The sequence below is a fragment of the Anopheles stephensi genome, chromosome 2 (assembly GCF_013141755.1).
Source record: "Anopheles stephensi strain Indian chromosome 2, UCI_ANSTEP_V1.0, whole genome shotgun sequence".
NCBI classification, from domain to species: Eukaryota; Metazoa; Arthropoda; class Insecta; order Diptera; family Culicidae; genus Anopheles; species Anopheles stephensi.
In genome coordinates this window covers 44,870,705-44,892,809 of record NC_050202.1, presented here as the reverse complement: position 1 = coordinate 44,892,809, position 22,105 = coordinate 44,870,705, and the positions used below count along the sequence as shown (strand labels likewise).

General features: G+C 44.4%; 1 protein-coding gene and 1 non-coding gene across 7 annotated transcripts in view; one reads left to right on the top strand and one right to left on the bottom strand.

Moving 5' to 3' along the window:
* LOC118506872 (mpv17-like protein) overlaps positions 1-22,105 on the bottom strand; it is a 149,639-nt gene that overhangs the window by 95,093 nt on the left and 32,441 nt on the right. For 2 of the 6 annotated variants that reach the window (XM_036044610.1, XM_036044611.1), the window contains exon 2: positions 19,419-19,488. The exons of 2 other annotated variants lie outside the window; for them this stretch is intronic. The gene's annotated coding sequence lies outside the window, so the exon portion shown is untranslated. Of the gene's footprint in view, positions 1-13,069; positions 13,116-19,418; positions 19,489-22,105 lie in introns of all 6 variants that reach the window. 2 more of the 6 variants (XM_036044612.1, XM_036044613.1) reach the window with 2 other exon arrangements.
* Positions 9,182-9,253, top strand: Trnap-cgg. Its single transcript has one exon. It is a non-coding gene; the product is annotated as a tRNA-Pro (tRNA).

The following is a 22,105-nucleotide window of genomic DNA, read 5'->3' as shown; positions in this document are numbered from 1 at the left end:
ACGCATTGGGGCGTATTTGATATTAAAATGGGTTTCAAAGTCACCGGCGCGTAAAACATCAGCTCGATCGTCGTGCTTTTTAAAGCATCGGCCCCACCGACCGGGTCCGACAAACAGTAAAGTTGAATAACAACGTTACTGTTTGTCTCACAGCCGAGTACATTTATTCTCGCACAAAGCACCATCCGAACAGCAACCAGCAGCAGCACCACTGTTCTTCGTCGACGACCATTTGCTACGTCCGGCGATATTGTTGGAAAACATTTTCTTACCCTGTTGTGAATTTTCTCCCATCCCATCTGATATGGTCGGGACGCCATCCGATCTGGGCGGCTGCTACTGGCTGGCTAGCTATCAAATGCTTTTATTATGAACCGGCCGGCACCATCAACCGACCCTGTCAGCGTCCATGCGTCCTCGACCGCAGATACCATCATCAATTGTGATCGGGAGAGCTTGCTGAAACGCACCCAGCAGACGTTGGAAGACTTCGTCGGTGTCGGTCGGCAGAAGAACTTGTACTTTCTTTTCATCTTACTGGGGCCCCGGCCGATGGCTGTTCTTTAGCCTTCGCTGGTTTCTCTTTTAGCCTTTTTTTGCTTTTTTGAACACATTTCTTAATCGAATCAACAATGGAGCTGCTCGCGGAGCAACCGGTGGAGCTGAAACGGTGGTGTTGTGTGAATGAAAGCACTTGTACTGTGGACTGCTATTTTATCATCCCGCCTGCTCCGGAGGAACACCTTCATATCTGCCCGCTGTGGAGAAACCCTACAGAATGTGTCTGCTTTTACTGCACACAAAAGGCAATCGGGACCAACGCCATTCGAACTTCTTAAATAAAGCCCTGAATGCGCGCGGTAATGGCAACGACGAAGGGCATACACGATTGAAATTGTACGTATGACAGAGTATTGTGTGATTGTGATCGACTGAAATGAACATAAATTGAATTTCCGTCCCCAGCACGATGATACTGTGTTCAAATTATGAAATCTAGCAGTCCACGAATATCCGAGGTTCGTTCGCTATTTTATTCACTAGCGACCCTAGAAAAATCAGAACCAACCAGTAACGTTTCATCAATAAACCTCCGGCTCGAATCGGAAACAAATAAGACGCTACCTTTTTCTTTCCTTCCCTAATTTACAACCTTCGCTCAACGTAACAACCATACATAATTACACCGAATTTGGGTGCGCAACATCCTCCACTCCCAATCAAACAACCATTCGCGTGGGGCACGGCCTTTTGCGACGGCTGCGTGCCTCTGCCGTTTGTTATCCTTTCCCCGAATCTGGTGGACCTCAAAAGCGAGGTCGAACGGCGTAACCTTGGCGTAGAAATTGTTCCTTTTTCACCCAGTCATCATCGGGCACACGGTACACACACACACACATCAGCCTTATCCCTAACGACCATAAATTCCATTCCGGACAAGGTTCGCCTCTTTCCGGAATTGTAAGTCAAATGAATATAAATTGCTATAAAATCCATAAATTTATAGCTTACAGCGTCCACCACCTCCAGACGAGCGCACACAGCTCTCCCGGTTTGTCAAGCGAGATGGCCTCAGCGGAAGGAAAACCGCTTCTTTCTCCCAGTGCGATGATGGTGGTAAGAGTGGCTGGTTGGCTGGTTTACCTTTTTCTTGCTTTTTATGACAAAACCAAACCCCGCATATACGTGCTTTATCTGCGATCTCCATTATCTTAGGTAAAGGAGGGTGAAGCACGACAAAAAAAAACGCGCTAGAAATGAAGTCAAACATCCGAACAACTTTCCATCCCAGGGCTCAACCCCCGGAGACGTGACATTGAGTGATGGAAAATGTCCGCTATCCTTCCCGGCACGAAAGGTGCAGGTTAAGGCAAAACAAAGCGAAAAAAAAGTAGTCATCCATAAAAGATGACAACACTTTCCTCTCGATGCATCTTCCGATATGGTGCTCCCGTGAGATTACTCAACAGACACACTCGGTTCTTGCAAGAGATCCAAGTGTTGATGGCTGTCGTCCGGGGCCGTGATTGTGGTGGTGGTGCTGTTCTAGTTAAAAGCAAAGCAACAAAAAACCTTTCCACCGTTAATTCTGACAAACCTTACATATTATTCCGTGCGCTTCGCCCGGAATTCAGCCGGTACCGAAAACTTTTCCGAAAACCATTAAAAACACTGATAACTCGCGGGCTTGATAATTAAACATAATTTACGACATCAGCATCAGCTCTCGGCGCTCGTCGTTGGCGCTCGTTAGACGTCGTCGGGAAACGAAACGGGGAAAATGATAGCACCGGGTTTCAAGCAATAACTTAATTACCTTCAAGCGGCACACAAAACTGGTGCTGGCACGCAAAAGCATCACCAACCAGCGATGGCTGACGCTAGAACGATCGCTATAAAATATCTCAAAACACCTCCTAAGTCTCACTCTTGCCGATGGTACCGATTGCTGTCGCATTTCTCTTCTTGGCCTGATTGCCCATTGGAAACCATCGTAAACATAATTAAAGGCATAAAACTCTGCTCCGATATGAATCACCCACCCCACGGCATTAGGGATCTTCCACCAGACTGCTACGACTACTTCAACGTACCGCACGGAGGATCAGTCTTTATCGCTGGATAGATAGATGTATCTTAAACGAGGGAATATAAAAAACTAAGCCTTCGCCTTCCAAACAATCAATCCAAACGAGTGGAACCGACCGTCTAGGCAAGACGAGCTAAAGGCGTCATCGGTTTAGAACGGCCGACTTTACAGGCGAGATAAATATTGCCCTCGTAGCTTAGGGAATAAGGAATTGATGCGACTATCCGGCAAGCTAAATGAGGAAACGATTTCCGAATCGAAAGAGCTTCGCGAGCGGCCGGCACTGCGCACAAAAGTGAATAGAATCTGCCTATTAAGGTGCTCACTTTAAAGGGTCGTAAATGAGTCGTGGCTCTGCACGAATAGCACAGGTCGCTTTGGCCCATCATATTGCTGCATCTGGACAAAGTTATTACACTCGAAGATGCTTTATTGCACCTTTGCACCATCAAAAGCCACAGGTCTCGTACCTCGAGAAAACCTGCCCGATCGATTGATAGATCACTTTACAACCGTCGTGGACTCTGCTGTGGAGCTGGACTCCTGCCGAGCATAACAAAAAAGACAGATTCGCTTCTCCCTAGTTCTCTAATAACGACCAGCACTCCCCCCCTCGATCGATACCTTTAATCCTTAAAGGCCAAATCTTCCTCTAGCGGGCCCAAACCACAGCGAAACGAGTTACGATGACGACGGCCCAAACGCTGGCTAGTAGATAAAGTATAATTTATGGGTAATTTGAATAAATTATTTCACTCAATGCTCAATTCTTCTCAGCAATACACCACCACAGCGGACCACTCTTTCCGGGGCGTTGCTCTTTCCCCCTTTGATCGTGACCCGTGATTGCTTTACTGCCCATGCTGTCGAATATACTGCTATGGTATGTCAAGTCATGGCCCCCCAAAGCCGAACCACACAGCACCATCATCGTCAAGCGGCAATAGAAATAATCCTATTACTCCTCAATGTTTTCTTGATGGCGCACAATATCTCATGCTCACTCTACCTGAAGCAGCAGCTTACAGTTTCTTAGCGGGGATTTTGATGCAGCAAGAAAAAATCATGATTAAAAAAATCTTTTTCAAAAATTCAAATTCCACCCAAAGTATTGTAAATCCATTTTTAAGTGACTCAACTTATGGAAATTTTATACTTTTTGCATATAATGTTTTGGTAATGAATATTGGGAAGACTCTTCTCTGTTTTCCGTAACTTAAGAAATACTCAAGTCGAGTGTATTATCTGCCAGCTTTGTTTTGAAATTATAATCAATCACATGAGCAGAAATTACCTGACAGTACGGTCCAAATTACTCCTCTGGGAGATGTTACTTAACATTCGAATGGGTATATAACGCCCACTTCCTTCATTTAACCACCAACAGTACGTTACCCACGTTACCCCAATGCGTCAGCTGGTGTCGTCCTGGTTCTGGCTTCTTCAAACCACAGTTCTAGCCAGCTTGTACAGCGATGTTTTCCTGAAGCAGATGGACTTTAACGTCCAGTCCGTGGAGCTGTTTGTACCGTTTGCTCTCTGCGGCATGCTGGACAAGCTCAGCATAGTGGACAGCTCGCCCACAGATCTACAGCGTGAAGCGAAACGATGCATAATCGGATGTGTGAACAAAACGAGCCACGCATTCCGCATCGGTATCTACGTGTGCGATGGAAGTTTGGCGGATTTTGCTCTACCGGTCAGCTTCACCGATATGGACTTTATGGTCGAGTACTCGGACACACTGTTTGTCGCCAGAGGGCGTACGGTGAAGGAGCAGCTTCATATGCAGCTCGTACCGAATTTGAGCTGTTTGCAGAATGATGACAATGATATCTGCATTCGGGTGACGAAGTATGAAAAAATATTCGAACCCTTGGGTACGTTGCACGAGCTCCATGCGTTGGGCCGTATGGACATTGGAATCAATCGAAGCATATGGCAGAGGGCGTCGATGAATAATGATGGGAGCGTACGAAGTGTATCGGGAATGATTGTTGCTGGCGGCCTTGTGATTGTAGCACTGTTTGTTTGAGAGTTTATATTTTGATTCCTGTATTTTCTCATTCTTTCTTACGTTGATATCAATAAAGAATATAAGAATAAAGTATTTGAATTTTATTTTACTCAACTCGAAACCGATAATCGATAGGATTTTCCTAACTTCCAAAATCCAAAATCAGATTCTTATTTGCTGAGAAAATACATTACATTACAAAAGCCCTCATGACTAATCGTTCCCTTGAGAAATCCCATCCTTCAGCTTCGGTGACTATAAAGCAGTCTAACGCACCAGCTGCCAGCAGAAGCACTCAACCATCGGCGTAATGAGGTTCCATTTCTTTTTGATTTTTGTCCCCGTGACATCGCTGATAGTTCCACTACTTGCCACAAACTACGAATCGCGATGGAAGGATTGCTCCTTACGCGAGTTTCTCGGCGGATGGTATATCGCCCAGTTCACACCGTTTGTTGTGTGCGGAAAGGTGACCAACTTCATCTCATCCAGCAACATACTCTCCGTCGGCTACTTTCCACCCGAACGTTTGGGCTGTACAGTTGGGTGCATCAATCGAACAAAGAGCGCGGTTGTGATTGAAATTTATAGCTGCAACAGTGAGGATGAGATGATGCTGTATCCAATCACGCTGAACGAGATGAAATTCTTCACCTGCTACACGGACGAACAGGTCACACTGAGGGCAGATAATTCGAATCGTTTTATAGAATTTACGCTGGAACCGGATTTGGGTTGTCTACGATTTAGGCAAAGCGAAGACTGTGCGTTAATTTTTAAGCACGTCAATCACTACTACACAAGTTACGATACTATTTACGAACACATACCGATCGGGGTGGAACAGTTTAATGTTAGCAAAACTGTGTGGAAACCAAATCTAGGAAACTGTAGCCAACGGTTGAGTAGAAGTTGGAACATGTTTATTATAATTTTTCTATTAAATTTTATGTCATTCTTCTGGTGAATTTACGCATAACAATAGCAGGTACATAATATCGATCTATAAAAATGATATTAATAAATTTGAACATGTTTTCGATGAACTCTGCACATTTAAAAATATTGTTTTTAGTTTAGAGTGTAGCACCATGGTCCTATTTTAATTAAGTTACAAATAGAGTACAATTCACATGCGACAATATTTTCTCCAAATCGTAAAAGGTCAACTTATCCCAGGTGAGCTTAGACGATCCTTTGATTGTGAATCCGTCATCCATATTCATGGATCTGTTGTTTGCAAGGGACTGTATCGCGAGTCAATTCTTGGACCTTGTCTTCATCAGTTCTTCGATGAGATTTGAATAGCGAGGTGGAATTGGAATTACCTAACATTCGAATGCTACTGGGTGCTTAGTGCTTAGCTTACTTAGTGCTTATGATTAGTTAAGATTTTAGTTAAATTTTTTTTTCAAAAATATTGGCCAATTGAACTGAAGAAGATTACACGAAGGCAGTTAAATCAAACCCTTTGTAAGGACCATACCTCCAAAAGCAGGACTGACTTAACAGCTACGAGAAACAAGAATATAGTCTCTAAGGAACGAGCTGCTTCACAAGAGTTCTTCAGGATCGGATATTGCCTAGGTCTCAAACCGAATTACAATATTTTTTCAAGTAATATAACTATAGAACAATTTAAATTGTTGGTACAAATCTTCACAAATAAAAATGTCATGCATTAGGTTTAATTTAAACGATAATTCAAATCCTTGTCGAACGTCCAGCTCCAACATGTATCGTTAGATGCTCTGTGCGGAATTGCAGACAAGCTTTACAATTCATTTCTTTCAAGATCTAGAAAATTAAAAAAAAATCACTCACTGATTGAATGACTTAAATTGAAGGTAATTTGATCATCGTACCTATAAATACTTCCCATCTGTGGCATATGGCAGAGATTCCACACACAACTTCCCACTCCATTGGTTGGGCCTCAAAACGCAACCTTGCTTCAGAAATTACACCCCAGAGACAGATGGCTAATGTGAAGCCATTAAGCATTCCCGTAGTCTATAAAACGAATATCCCATACACCTAATAATGCACAGTCTTAGTCTTGATAAGCACGTGATGTTTCGTGCGCTGTTGTTTGTCCTTACTGTTGTGATGGATCTTCGCACGCTTCACAGTCAGGCCAACTTATGCCAACCGTTCCAACCCAACAGTACGTACCTGTTCCAGTACCGTCCGTTCGAGTTTTGTAGCAGGGTGGCAGAAATTAGGTCCCCATTGATTGAGCTTATGAAAATCACCGTACCCCAACTGTCGTCCGGCTGTCTGGTCAGCTGTGTTAAACGGACCCGAAACGCGGTCCTTATCGAGGTGGTGAACTGTAGCAGTGAGGAAGAGTTTATTCCCGCCTTGTTTTTCGTACGGATGAACTTTGCCGTTTGCCGGACAGACGATCGGACGATCATCTTGCACGGTTACGATTCGTCCTACTGGATCGAGTTTACCCTCACGCCCGACGTGGACTGTTTGCGGACCAGAATGCAAACAGTGTGCACCCGTATCTTAAACTACAGCATGAGGTATACGTACGAGCAGCTAGTCAACGGGTTGCGCGTTGGCGAGCTGAGCATTAATCTCGACAAACACATCTGGCGCGTCTTGCCAAGAAACGGTGCGTGTCACATTTCCATTGGCAAGCCTCTACTGCTGCCAGTGCTGTACGGGATTATTATCGTTTCTGGCTGTTGCTCTCATTTCGCGCGATACGAACGATTGCTATTGTAATTTTAATTAATAAAAAAATGTGCAAGCTCGACAGTCGTTTACCCGGTCCCGTTGGCATATGAAGTGATCTTCACAAATTTGATTCTGGTTCTGGTAGAGCCGTGCATGAAGCATGAGATTCGTTTTATGAAAATGTCACCTCACCTGACGATGACATCCGCGTAGCAGAATGTCCCGAAAAACTGTGCGCCAGGGCACTACGACCGGGGCGAACCGGTTGCAGGTAATTGCTTCAATCAAACCTACCCCGGGAATGTTAAAACCATTGAAAGCAGAAATTATTACCCACACTCACACACTTACACAAAAATGCTCTGCCCAGCCCAGCCCAGGCCCAGTCGCTTCGCTTCAAACAAAAACAGGACACTCGGTCGTCCATCGGCCGGAACAACCCAAGTGCCGGCCGCAATGCCCTCAGGATATTGCGCGTATGATGTGGTGCGACGGCGCTCGTGAATGTTCGGTCAGAACAACACGATGCGCACATTTCAGCACAAAATTGTAATTATCGTTCTCTGCCCGGGACATGGATTAATTACCGGCCGTAACATCTGTCAGTTTAATGGCACTCTTTGCTACTTTTGGCCGTCGCTGTCGCCCGGTCAGTGGATCCATCATCAAGCTCAGCACTTGACCGGTTCCACGCCCGAGGGAAAATGGCTGGTCCGGTTGGTTGGTGGCGACCACACTTACCTTCTCGTGCAGGGTCGATAACAGAGAGCATGGTCATCGGGAGAAAATCGTTAACCCACCAAAAACTTGCTGTAAATTTCATGCGACATTGTAATAAACGGTCCTGCGTTTTCGCTTCCGTTCGCAACAACGCTGATTCATCAGCTGTCCCGATGCTTTCGCGTGACAATTATAATGATTTAGGAATAGGAATAGGGAACGTGAAAAAGGAATTTTGAATGTAGCCCAATAAACATGCAAATTATGCTTACCGAAGCAACGGCAGATTAAAGCACTTGAAGGATGATGACAATAACAACCACGCTACACCATCTAGTCGCTAACCTAAAGCAATGAGCGTCTCGAGAGTTCTGCGACTCTACCAGCTGTAAGTAACCAGCATCCGGAGAAATACCCACAATAATAGCAAACGTTCCAGCAAGTCAACAAGATGTTGCCAAGTGCAGGGCGAGTCTTGGAACCTTCATAATCCTCATCCTTTATCCTGCACGATCCCAAGTCCCGGAAAGCAGGACAGCTCAAAAACACAATTTTATTCATCCATAAATGTTTAATCATCCGGCAGCGAAGCTATGAAACATTCATTACTCCCTTTCGTCCACGTTCCAAGAACGGTGGTTTTTCGCGGCATAGAGAAGAGTTTGGTTTGGCTGTTTGTGACAACGTTTCCATCGTTTGAGGTTTCACAAAAACAAGCCAGCTTTATTATGATCCTTTTTTTACCTACTTCGAAAAATAACTTTGTAGTGCCGCCAGCAAACAGAAATACAACAAAAGAAAACAATTTGATGCGTCTGCTAAAACGAATGGGAAATTCTGTTGTTTGTGGCTAGTTTGATTCGTAGAATGTGAACCATTTGCGACGCATTCGAAGGATAGATTGATTAAAGTTCGTGGAATTATGAAAACAGAATAAATAAAATATCTCTTGCATAGAGAGCACACAGATGGAGAACACTAACTAGGGTAGGTAACACTATAATGGCCACTTTTTGAAGGCAAGTATTGACATAGCCATCGTACATTTACGTTGAACGTTCACGCATCCATTTTGTGGTTCCCTTTTCATGCCAGCTTCGCACAATTCAGCTGGGTATGGGGCCCCAATATCTGTAGTGAAGTAAAGCTCTCTCCTCTCGACCGGCTCGTTGGTCTAGGGGTATGATTCTCGCTTCGGGTGCGAGAGGTCCCGGGTTCAATTCCCGGACGAGCCCGACTATGGAATCTTTTTACACCAGTGCTGCTCGAAGATCTTAGCGTATTCGTATGTTTTTTAACTAACATTCCTTCAAAATTTGATTTTTTAATTGGTCTATTATAATGGTACAAAACTAATAAATAAATAAAGTTCTGTATTTGAACGTAGCTCTTTCTTGTTATTAACTTATTTCAAGTTTTTCTTTAATAAATATTTATTAGATGTATTAATGTAATTGCTTGTTTCCCGATTCTCTTAAAGAGGAAGTTAAAGCAAAAGTAAAAATTAAGCTGTCTAAAGCACACTAATGAATCGTCGGTGGAGATCAGCGGGGAATGAAGTCCAACCGCTGGCCTCGCGGCTTCAGATGAAATTATTGTAAATGTGGCAACAGAAGCAGATTTTCTAACAATTTTACTGTCATTTCATTATCATTTTTCTCCGCTCCCTTCTCTTCTACCTTCCTCACCCCACATAGTTGCATACTCTTCGGTTCCTTTCTCTCCCTTCCCTCTCGCACACCCCCGGCACTGTAGACAACGGTGGCGTCGTCGAAGAATGGAAATAAAATTACCCCCATTAACCATTAACGACGATTAACACATATCTGCCTTAATTTGATCTCGACTTGTCCCTCCTCTCTACTGCGCTTCCGGCGCTCACCCGCCATTCCCCCCCACAGATCCCATTCACACATCAACCCGGCCAGCTTGATGTTGTGCGTTTAAAGTCCCACCCTCCGATCAAAGCCGCGACATGGCGCGAGACACGATGTTGTTGCTGTTGTCCATTCGTCCGAGACCTGATGTTACTCTTCGTTTCGTTTCTGTTTTGATGATTCTTTTCGCGGTTTTCGCTCTCTCCACCCGTCCGGGGTGTCCCGAATTCACCACCAAAGCAACTGTGCCGGTTCGCTGCCAGACTACAACACACCGGGCGGCGGCCGCGGCGTTGTTTATGCTTATTCCGCATGGTTGTTTGGGAGGGGTTGGTGTTTCTATTTTTTTCCTTCTTTTTTCCACCACGCGTTTTCTCATCGGTGGCTGTGCGTATTCTCTCTGGTGGTGATCGTTGCATTCATCGTGGCGGGAGTGTTTTATTTTTTCGTCTTGGTTTTCGTTGTCTGTTTGTGTGTTTATTTATTTCAGTTTTTTTTTCGTGCGCTTCGCTTCTCCAAACGAGCGCCTTATACGACAGTTTATCTTGAGATAGGTCGGTGAATTTATTACGAGCCGGGCGAAGGCATTGGTTCGACGAGACTATCGCCGCAGCTCTCGACATCACGACGTGTATGTTGTGTGCTGGTGTAATCGATTGATGGATGCGATAGTGATCGAAATAAATTCAGCGCAAAAAGCACTTAAAACGGAGACAGGCACGCCAATCGGATGGAGTTTTGTGGAAGTGCAGCCGAAAGGCCTGGACACGGGTTGTGTAGGTAAAAATTATTGAAGGAAAAAAACACACACACAACCACATCAATCTCCTTCTTACTGTTCAATTACTTCTTCATTGAAATGGCTTATTCAATCGATATTGTTTTCAACCGTGCTGAGCATATGGCGGCATTAAAGGAAAGGAAGGGCTTTCAACTGTAAAACAATACCAATATTTGCCTACAACATGCGAGTTACACAAATGATTTATCAAGAAAGATTAATCTATACAAAGTTTAAAAAAGGATAGCAGCTCTGATGGCCTATGGTTATCCCCAAGGATATGGATTCTCTTCATCGCAATGATAAAACGAATCATCTCACATTCGTAGGTGAAAGCTTTGGGGATCTTCTCGTATAAATTAATCCAGATCCTGATATAAGCTGGCTCTCTGGCAAAATTAAGCTCTCTCATGTAACCAAATAATCGAGAAACCCTGATAATCACTGGATGATGTACATGGATGCATGTTGAGATACGCGGACGGTTGGCAGCTGTCGTTCTAAAGCCAGAGGAAATTTCTCCACACATGCACTTGGATCTGGGGGACTCCGTACATGTGTGGAGCTCTTTCGCCCAAACGAGCTCAAGCGGAGATATTCAAGAAGGATGTTCGACCCTGTGTGTATGGTGCAATATAGTTGATCTTCAAGATGTAAGACAGGCTGTCCATGCCAAGGTGTTACAAATACAAGAATACAAAAAACTAACAAACTGTATTCTAAATAAAAAATCTACATCGCTTTCTCAAGTCATTTGAACCCATGATGACCGTCTTTTATGTTGGCCTTTCCAGGGAGAATCTATTCTTGTTCTGTTTCACCTTTCAAAAAAGCATCAAAATCGACAACCGTGTCCCTTCCAGCTAGAAAAACGCGTTCGATCGAAACTACCGACGTTTTGGGAAACAATGGTATAAGCTCCTTACAGCGGACCCACCAGGCCAAAGCGTGGGCGAAAAGGCAAGATTAGGTTTCACGATTAGCTTACCTTGAGCCCCTGAATCGAACGAAAAAAAAAACTGAACGGATGAACCACCGAACGGACGAAAGTACACAACATCAGCGTCATCATCCCCGTCGTTAGAGGATGAGCGAGGCTAGAAAATCGGAAAGTCGTTTCCTGGGCTGGTGCTGCTTCACGTGCTGATTAAGCTTCCATTTCCGACCGGCCATTCGCTCCGGCTCGTCACATACAGCGCCTTTTACCCTGCAGGGCACTGCGATCGATCGAAGCGAACTGGCTGACTAGTCCCGTGACCATTATATCGAGGGGGCCGATCACAGCAGGACCAGCCAAAGACAAGCGTTTTTCATTACGATTTGATTTGCGTTCTACCACACCATGTCGTCAGCGGCGTGAAGGAAATCGAAAAATCGATGAACGGAATCCGAACCACCGGAGGCGTATCTAATCGTAGAATGGATTCCACACACCACACACCGACCACGGGGGTACAGAGCAGCACACAGACTATCCCGGAAGGTGCGCTAAGCTGCCTTTTGATACTCTGCCTTAGCCTTGCAAGGCGCGACCGATCAGCGAGAGGCTTTGTTTTTCATTAAAGAATTTAAGGTGCGGGATTTGCGGGCCAGTACTGTGGCTGGCGCCGAATGGAAAATCAAATACCGTACGAACTAATCACAAGATCCATTCATCGTATGTGGCGACGAGACACGGGTTTCCTTTGTCACGCTATCGGATGCTCATGGAAAGACCAAATGTCTGTTTGCTTTTTTACGTCACGCTGGTAAGCTATAAGCTTTTACAAATAACGACTGCAGCATGAAACAGCTGATTCATTGGTGAGGAGCATTTGTTTGGAGACTAAAGTTTGAATGCATACCGATGGACTAGCATTAGCCATTGGGAAAACTCATCTAACCTGTGCCAAAGCTCCTGTACATATTGGTTGGATCCACAAGTAAGTAAGTAACAACCATCGATTGGTCCCAACCATCATACATTAAGGTAGGTGGGCCATATGGTAGGTACATATGGTAGGAGAGCCAATTGTATTGGTACAAATGTCAGTTGTTTATAGCAGTACAGTACAACGAAAGCAGCGCTAAATACTCGCCTCTTTTTAAATTCAACAAAACGAATCCTGAAAAGCCCCTCGACATTCGATAAATGTATGCAGAGATGTAACAGTCACAAGGTGTTAGGAGTGGTTCCGTCACTTAAGAAACAGCTATTTCAATTATGGCAACAGTAATCCTGAAGAAAGATTTCAGATATCAAAGACGCTATATAAGGCTACTAAAGAAAGTGATCAACTAGGATTCATGCACGACGAGCTTGTTTCTAGGCGAGGAGCGTCTATCAACTTAAAAGCAATTTGGGAGGACGAGAACTCAGCAAAAACAACATTGGAATACCAGTTAGGACATACCAAAGTGATTCTGAAGCATGACAACTGTCAGTCTTACGCCTCCGAACTGGAAAAGACGTACCAGAAAACGTTAAAAAGGGAAAATTAATTTCAGCCAGAATATTCTGAAGTTAATGCACTATTAAAATAGCATAAGTACTTCAATACAGCCTAACTGATTTGTAGGTCATCTAATGTTTCAAAGCTAAAATCGTAGATTGTTTCAAAAAAGAGTGAGAGAGAGAGAGAAAGAGAGAGAGATTTCTCAGATAAAATATATTTTTTAATTACAATTTTAAAACCTTATATTTTCAAGAATTTTTTTGTTGTTGAAAGCTGCACAAAGAAAAATGAAGCATCATTCAGTGGAATATTATTTTCTCACTCCAATCGGCAGTGTCCCAGTTTTTTCCCTCTTCTCTATGCCTATGTTTATCATCTAATAATCCTCTTGATTATCGATACCGAGCTTAGGGGAACGAAATTACGCTCGCTAATCCCTCAATTGCTTTACTATCTAGATCCGCAATATGTATCCCGCCATGGATGCAAACACACACAAACACACACACACACCCAAATACCTCGGATTAGGGACAGTTCCCCTTTTCGGATATTACTCACATCGGCGTTTTTATCAGCGCACGTCATACATTCACAGTGGGAACCACTACCTAGGCCCTTCCTCATTGCACTGAATTTGCTCGGTCAGTTTAAGTTCAACTTCCTCCCAATCATCGGATTTACGGTACAGATTTACAACTCCCGAAACGTTATCACCGGGCAAAAAGTGTTTCGATAAGAGCGGAAGTAAACCTTTTCCCGCGTGGTACGTAATTGGGCAACGGTGATGTGTATGTTGGCCGATAGCGTCGGTTATTAGTAAAGCCTTCGACAGCTTTGACAGTCGGGCTGGTTGAAACGAAACTCAGACAGTAACCAGGTACCGGTACACAAACAACCAAAACAGGATCATAAAAATAAAATAAATCTCTCAGGAAAAAGGCTCATGTCTCGGGGCTCTCCGTTCCAGCGTTATCTGCCAACTCTAATGACAGCCAGACAGAGGATCGAGAGATTTAGTTTGCTAGCCTTTTTCGGGCTCAACATGTCTCTCCCTGAGTTGTCCACATGGATTGGTCTGAGCACAGTAGGATTTAGGGTGATCAGTTCGAGAACCCGGGCCTCAAGAAACGCAATCCTACCCCACTGCCCCTAATCTGTCCCCGATATACCCTTACCTCGATCTCACACCGGTCTGCGATCTGATGTGAATCAGATGCGATAAGAGAGGCCGGCCGTGCGGCGTTTGCGTTTGTTCCTTCGCCGTGGCGACTGATAGGGCGCGGAACCAGTGCCAGACGACGGCGCGACACATACCTCGGTGGTTACGATGGTAAATGCATGAATAAATGGATGACAAATTTCACCCGACGATTAACTACGGATTCCCCCCCGCCCGTGCCGCGCATACTCTGTCCAAACAAACGAGATTCGAAATAGCCGCAGCAAATGGAATTATGGCATTTGGGGTGCTCTGCAGCAACACACCACCAGCAGAACGGCAGCAGCGATATCGTTTTTTTGTTTTGTTTTATATCGCGCTGCTTAGCGTTAATGATACTAATAAGCATTAGCGCGCAAAGCTAGTAGTTCCGGTGCTGATAAAGAGCAAACACGTGCAAGGAGAACGCACATTGCCGTGTGTGCGTATAGGAGTTGGAATCGTCCATGACCTCCGGTCGGATGAAATCATTTCCACGCGAGGCAGACGTTTAGCCATTTTATAGCAATAAAAAGGTTACTTTTGATGTTGATAGGAAGTTTGCCTAAACTGATGCAAACTAAAACCCATTTTCTTTAGCATTACTGACACATAAAAAAAATGGAAAAAATTAATGTGAAAGGAACGGCGCTTATCTCGGAACCTCCAGCGTGCGTGATTCCGCCGCTGCTGCAAATGGCCGGACGTCACCGCCATCGTAAATACCCGAGAGAGTGCCGAGGTTCTCCCCCCACTGCGTCATCGAAATCACTTAATCATTCTGCTTTATTTGATTTCAAAACCGTTCTTCCTCTGGAGATTTCCAAAACACGTAGTACCGTCCCACCGCGCACGCGAACCGCCGCCGTGCTCAGTGACTCAATCATCGCTGACATCATAATCCATCACAAATTTGAACTTCCATCATCCCCGCCAGCCCGACGCGGCCTCTGGGTGATGCTGCGGTTTCTGCTTCCGCTCAAGGGTTTAACCTAATCCACCAAATGCGCTCGACCGACCTGTCCACCGTCGAAAAACTGTCCGACTAACGCTATATGTCAGGGCGGATGACGGTACAGACACACACACGGACATTCATGACAAGAAAAATCGATCAAAGCTCATTAGCGTCGAACCGGTTCGGATCAGTGATGGCGGTTTCAAGTTCGATTACACGTCTCTCGGCGACAACCAAACGACCCTTACTCCGGGAGGCCTGAACAAAACACATCCCACCAACAACCGTCAAGAACACATCCTGTGGCAACGAAACAATTACTTACACCGGGAATATATTTACCGTCCTGGCAAAGCACGGGTCCCATTTACCGTGGAGGGCGAGGGGGAGGGGGAGGGGGGTTAGTTTCCCCACCCATGATCCATAAAACATTATCGCTTAATTTAACTTTTGTCAATCCCCGAGTCCCCGGTCATTAGCGGCCATTAGAATTCCGGAGCGCAAAATAAAAAAAAAGGCGGCCGACAGTTGCGCGCCACGGTAATTTCGGTATAATTAAGCACGCGCGGCCACTACTCGTCACGGTCACACAGTCGTGATGTTTTTGTCACGGGTGTTGCGTCTTTCCTAGGTCTGAAGAAAATTGGACCACCATTCCCTTTCCCCCGTGGTGGATCGTATTAAGTAAACAGTCTCGAACAAATCAAGTGGTTCGACTCGAGCAGATTTATCGAGAACTGTTTTGGTGCTTGATTTAAACGGTCCACCATCTATCTTCGGAACATCTATGTCTAGACCGAGATTCGCTTAACAGTTTTCCGTTTTATCATAAAAAAACACTATCAACAGAAAGATTAGCACCACTCATTAATGTGCGACACACGCGGTTCGTACGGGTGCTTATTAATCAAATCGTGCGTGCACTTCCTCTTAGACTTTGGTTTGATGGCCTCAAATTACGTTTGATTAGCAGCACAAGCACACACAGCAAGCATTAACGTATGTTAATGTTGTGAGTGAATATGATTTATGTAATTTTTTAAACCTCACTATCAGCACCCAAGCAGCACCATGATTATACTGCGACGGAATTAAACAATAAAATGGAGGTTACGAGAGAGAAGAAAAAAACTCCACGCAGAAGATTACAACCATAAGCATAAGCTTGTTTCGGACTATAATTTCACTCAACCGTTAAACGTAGGCATGATTATCGAATGGAAGTAAAAAAAAACCGTTTAACGCATGTTGTTCGACGGAATGTGGTACTGTGTAGCATTAAGCATAATATTCCCGTCGAAATAGTTATTTCTTAATTTTATATGTACGATTAGTATGTAGCTCAGAGTCAAAGAACAAAGGTGCAACGATTAAGTTATGGATGAATGTTATCGTTTAATGCTTTGCTGTAAATTGTACAGAATTGTTACAAGGTTTCCATCATTAAATATTACATAAAACAGATCGTTGATCATCAAACAGAACATCGAAGAATAATCGAATAAACCTGTTGTAATTTTTTTTCCATTAGCAGTTTTTTTTTCAACATACAAACATTAAATTATCATTACAGTATGCATACACTGTCTCCTGACCATCCACTCAACTGTACAACATCTTCTGTATCATGTCCAATGTATGCAGATAAAATATTAGAGAGCCTTCGTATGATAACGAGCAACTATTCCAAAAACAGCCGAAGAACTGAAGATTCCTGAATACAGCAGAATCTGATGAAGATCGTTTTATTAAGGCAGAGATACAAGGGGCAAACCATGCGTCTAAAAAAATGGAAGCCAGGGGAATCTGGACATTGTTGTATAGAACTCACTGTCTTTATCTGGAATGAAGTCTTCAATTTGATAATTGTGAAAAATTATCAGGTGAAGGAGGTTGGGTTTTTGATTATAGTTCGTCTTCGAAAGTCGTAACGGTTGTCGATTGACGAGACTCCCAACTGACCTCAATTGTACTAAATAGAAGTTGTTGCTTAAAACCTGTCTGCTCTGAAGACCTTAAAAACCAAGAGCATGACGGAATAGCAACATGACCTTCTCATCTAAATGGCAAATATCTACCTCACAAGGTATGGCCTTATTTTTCAATAATCATTTTTTGATGTAGAATGCAAAAAAAAAGAAAAATAAAATCCATTCTGAAACACTTTCAAGAATTGTTATGCGAAGCCCGATCACTTATGTTAGCAAAACTGATGCTGACGCTAATAATATAAGAGTTATACTCGCGACAATATATTAAAATTATTCTTGGTGGCTTAATGACCTTAGAAGATCTGATTGTCATCAGATTTTGCATCGGGTAACGTTCTGAATACGAAGCCTATACCAAAGACCGTTAGTCCTCCCGGTCCCATTTAATACCTTACTTAAGATTCAGAGTACATTTTTCAGAATATCTCTTCTCTAAGCATCATTTATAAAAACAAAACTTCTGGTCTATCACCAATGGCACTAATACACAAAAGCTACCCTTTACTGTTACTAACAAAGTAACATAATTAGTGATGATGTTGCCTGAAAAAATAAATCCTAGAAAAGTCTTATTCCATTATACAGCAGCAAACACTCGTGGTTCAACCAAAGCCTAAACAATGCAAACACGGTTCCGGACCGAGACATTCCGTGCTCCAGCTCTGGAGAATGACGTTTGGCCCTTACAAAAGGTAACGCAAATCGGATCGATTTGCATGTCAACCGGTTCTTACGGGAAGCAACAGAACAATCGCAACCATAGTTTGGCTCGATTACAGTTGTGTCCGGCTCGGCCGAAACTAGCCCCTTATTGTTGTTAGGCTCCGAAGACAAAATGGGAACGGTAACGATCGTGACGGTCGCATGTGATCGAGCTGTTGATGACAGCCGGAGTCGAGCTCTGTATGCTCAGCTGTACAGCGGACAGAGCACGGCTAAACGCGACAGTTTAAATTGTGTGCCGTGTGCTCCAGGCCGGGGATTTGTGTACGTCGCTTAGTGCGACGAAAGGGCCCGCGGACACTCGGTAGGTCATGAATTAAATATACTCAAAAAGGCGTTCCACCACCATCATGCAGATTGCGAGGACGCGATCACGGTGCATGGACAAACGCTGTGCGTCACTCACTAGCGCTGTTCCCTATTCCCATAGCGTGCGTAACGGTAACGATGATGGTTGTCAGAACAGAGTTCAACTAGATGAGTTGGCCGTTTTATGACTTTATTTATTTACCACACCAACACTCGGCCCATCATGCTGCGTCAAGGCAATGGATGGTTTTGATGCGACAACTGCTGCTAGGAACCGGCACGCTGCGAGAGTCGCTTTTTATTTGTCCACCAAACTGACTCGACCCGGCCACGCTATCTTCGTGGCGTATTTTTAGAATTTCCTTTTTATTACACTCAACCCTTAACCGTAGTAGAGTGGACTGTTGTAAGTACATACAGATAAAAAAACAACCCCGTCCGTACACACACACACTTCCTGGTGCAAAACAACGATCGCAATCGAATCAAATGCCTCGGACTCTCCTCGGGACAGGAAGTCAATTAGATGCGGTGTACGCTGCCTTAAGCAACAAAGCCCCGACGACGAGAGTGCGTCGGTTCGTGGCCGATGCGGGGCTAAGGTAATTTAGTTTTGCGGTTTTAAGTGATTGTTTCCCAGCCCAAACGTAGCCGAGCGAGCAGAGACCGGCCAATGCAAAGAAGATTCGCTTCTTCGTGTTTCAGGAGGGGGCCCGGCTTGCTGTTTTCTCTGCCCTGGTCGCTTCATTTCATTTATTGCCGCTTGATTGAAGGCGAAATGTGCGCCACGTTCTTGACTTTCCACCAAAAATCCTCCCGCCTCCTCCACGCACACCACTGATCTTGACCGGCCGGTCCCGAGGGTGGGCATTAAATTTCTGAAATTGATTATAGGGGCTTGCAGCAGCAGAAGCAACTACGGCACCGATCAGGACCGACTCTCCTCGACAGGAGCGCCGCACGGTTGGTGTTGCTAGGAAAGACCTGCCTGATGGGCTAGGAAGATTGCGGAAGGAGCACAAATTATACACAGTACCGTGGCACACAGGCACAAAGGCAAGTTTGAGGTTCTCGTAGACGGTTTTACATAACAGCTGAACGACGAAGCCAACCATCATTACTCACCACCACTAGGATGCTCGAAACGTACGTTCGCAAGGAGTGGGCGTCACGGCTTTTGGTCCGGCCTGGCTGACTGAAAAGCGTTATCGGAGAGAAGAAAATAAATTAGTAGGTGTTACAGCTCAAGCACATGAATTATGTGAAATTATTTTTACTGACATGCACACACCACCGACACTGCAATGAGCGGACAGTATTTTAGCCATCCATCGGTCCGTGCGGTAGAACTCGTTCTCTAAGAACTATCATGTGGTTATACGCTTTTCAATTAGCTGGCTAAAGGAGTAATATTTAGCTCAAATATTTGATGAGCTGAACGTACTGCTAAGCGCGGAGGTGGAGGCTAATTTATCCCAGAGTTCAATTAAGCTGAACTAGAGGATACGATAAGTTGCTGTTAAAGCATGTCAGTTCAGATTAATGATTTTCTATTCGACACTAAATTGCGACAGTCCGCCAAACTCCTACACAATTAATAAATTAACCCCTACAAAATCATAGCACAGCACGGTGCCAGTGAACAGTGAGCACGGTGAAAGGCAAAGTGAGACATTTCCAATAATTGCTATTTTAAGGGTAATTTATATTTCTTGACATAAATCCCTTTCTTTTTAATTTTCTTCTTCAAACGAGTAGCATTTAAGCTAAGTTATACAATAAAAAGGAAAAACACTAGTTTTCTGTACGTACACTCGAAGTCGACATTTAAAGTTGAGTTAGATTGCGTTTTATGCCCGATAGTAACCGGCAGGTCGTATTGCTTTAAGGTTAAAGTCTATAAAAAAAAAATGCGCGAGCTGGAAAATGGCTGTCTGCTGTGGACCGAATGTACTGCTCGTACAATTCTGGGGATCAAATCGCACCACACCGATTCCCCGAGCGCCGGACTAACACTAGAGCTTCGTGTTAAATTAGGAACAGATAGGCCAAGACCTTTAGAGGTTGTAATGCCAAAGAGCAAGAAGAATAATAAGAATAAAATGTTTTTTTAGACTAAGACACAAGCATCCACAACTTTAAAACAGTGTTTTTCGTGTGGATAGAATTGAAGGGCTCACTATATCACCGCAAGAAATATTTCAAATTAATAGTCGAATGTTGCAAGGCCGTCGAGGAAGTCAATCATATAATAGAATTTTCCATTCAGTTAGGTGAGATTTTCAAAGACCCATTTTTTAACCATGAAGCTCTTGATACAAAGTGACCTAAAAGCTTGCATGAACCGGAGCTTCACGGTTATTAACAACGGCGAGAGATATACGAATGCAATTACAACCATCCGAACAGTTACGGCACAAATTTAACCACCCTTTACATTAACAAATACTAGCTGCGGTTGCAAGCTGTCTGCTCACTCAATTTCTCACTGTCTCGATCGAACCGAACTGTGTGAAAGATCGAAACACCGAAACAATCCACCAAACTGCAATGTATTCATGCGAAACGGCTTTTAGGCTGTGATGTGGTTTTAGCTTTTACCTTCCAGCTGTACGCGCACACCGTCGTACATTTCAGCTGGATTGGTAACATTTTTCGGAACCCTTCGGAGTCTAACCCTCAAATAGTTGCACTCGTCAAACGAATTGAAACAACAACAAAAAAAAACCTATACCGAGGCTTCCATTCCATTCGAACCTCCGGTTATGGCGACCGACTCACCGAGCATGCATTGCAAACCAAAAACCATCCAAATGCCGGCAACACCGCACGCCGCAACCGGACTGGAATCCGTTGCATTTTGGAAAACCAAACCACTGGAAACGGGAAACCGAACCGATCTCGAACCACTCGATCGTGTCTGCATAAATATTTAATGCTTGGAAAATGCATATTTAGTTTCTGCCTCGTTCCCTTCGCTACCTCCCACCCTAGGGGGCTAGGTTCATATTTCTCGCGCCCACCAAACCCACAAAAAAGCACGGTAACCGGGTAGAGAAGAACCGGGACCGGTTAAAGAGAAAAAAAACCCCAACCATAACCAACCCGTCGGCACGGTTGTACAATTTGAAAATTTAACTCTCATTAAACATTCATTTATTGATTTTGGATCTTTCCGAAACCGCGCACAAGGAAATTCGTTCATTTTTCCCGTCCCAGAAGGAATCGGTGGAAAGGTGAAAACGGGCGTTCTTCGAATCACCGTTCTCGCCACCAAGAACACATCTCCGGTGTTTCCGTTCATAAAAGGGTAAATATGCTTTGTGAGACATAGACCGAGAAGGGGCCGAGGCGGAGAAGATAGTGGAGGAAAACAGCATACACCAAGCGGTATGGCTTAACTGCTTCGTGTTAACCTTTTCCTGGCCGTGCCTCACAGGCTGCATCGAAATGGGGTTCGGGGAAGATTGCATTCCCGGTGGCAGTAGGTACGTGCGGCAAGAGGCACGAGGCGACGACGGTGGGCTTTGTTTGCGAAGACGAAACGGATCGAATTCCGGCTCGCCAACGGACGGACAGGCACGGGAAGGACGGAGATGCCGCGGACCATTTGTAAATATTTATCTTTCGCCCGCCAGCGGAAAAGGATGATTATCTTTGAAAACTTCGCCTGGACCGGTGCCGTGGTGCGTGTTCGGCCATGCATCGGTTCTCGGATCCCACAGTCTGCCGGGGAGGTTCGAGTTTTTATTGTGTTTTTAGCCGGGTTTGGTGGTTGTTGAGGGATATTTTGTGTAGTTGCTCTGCTGGAG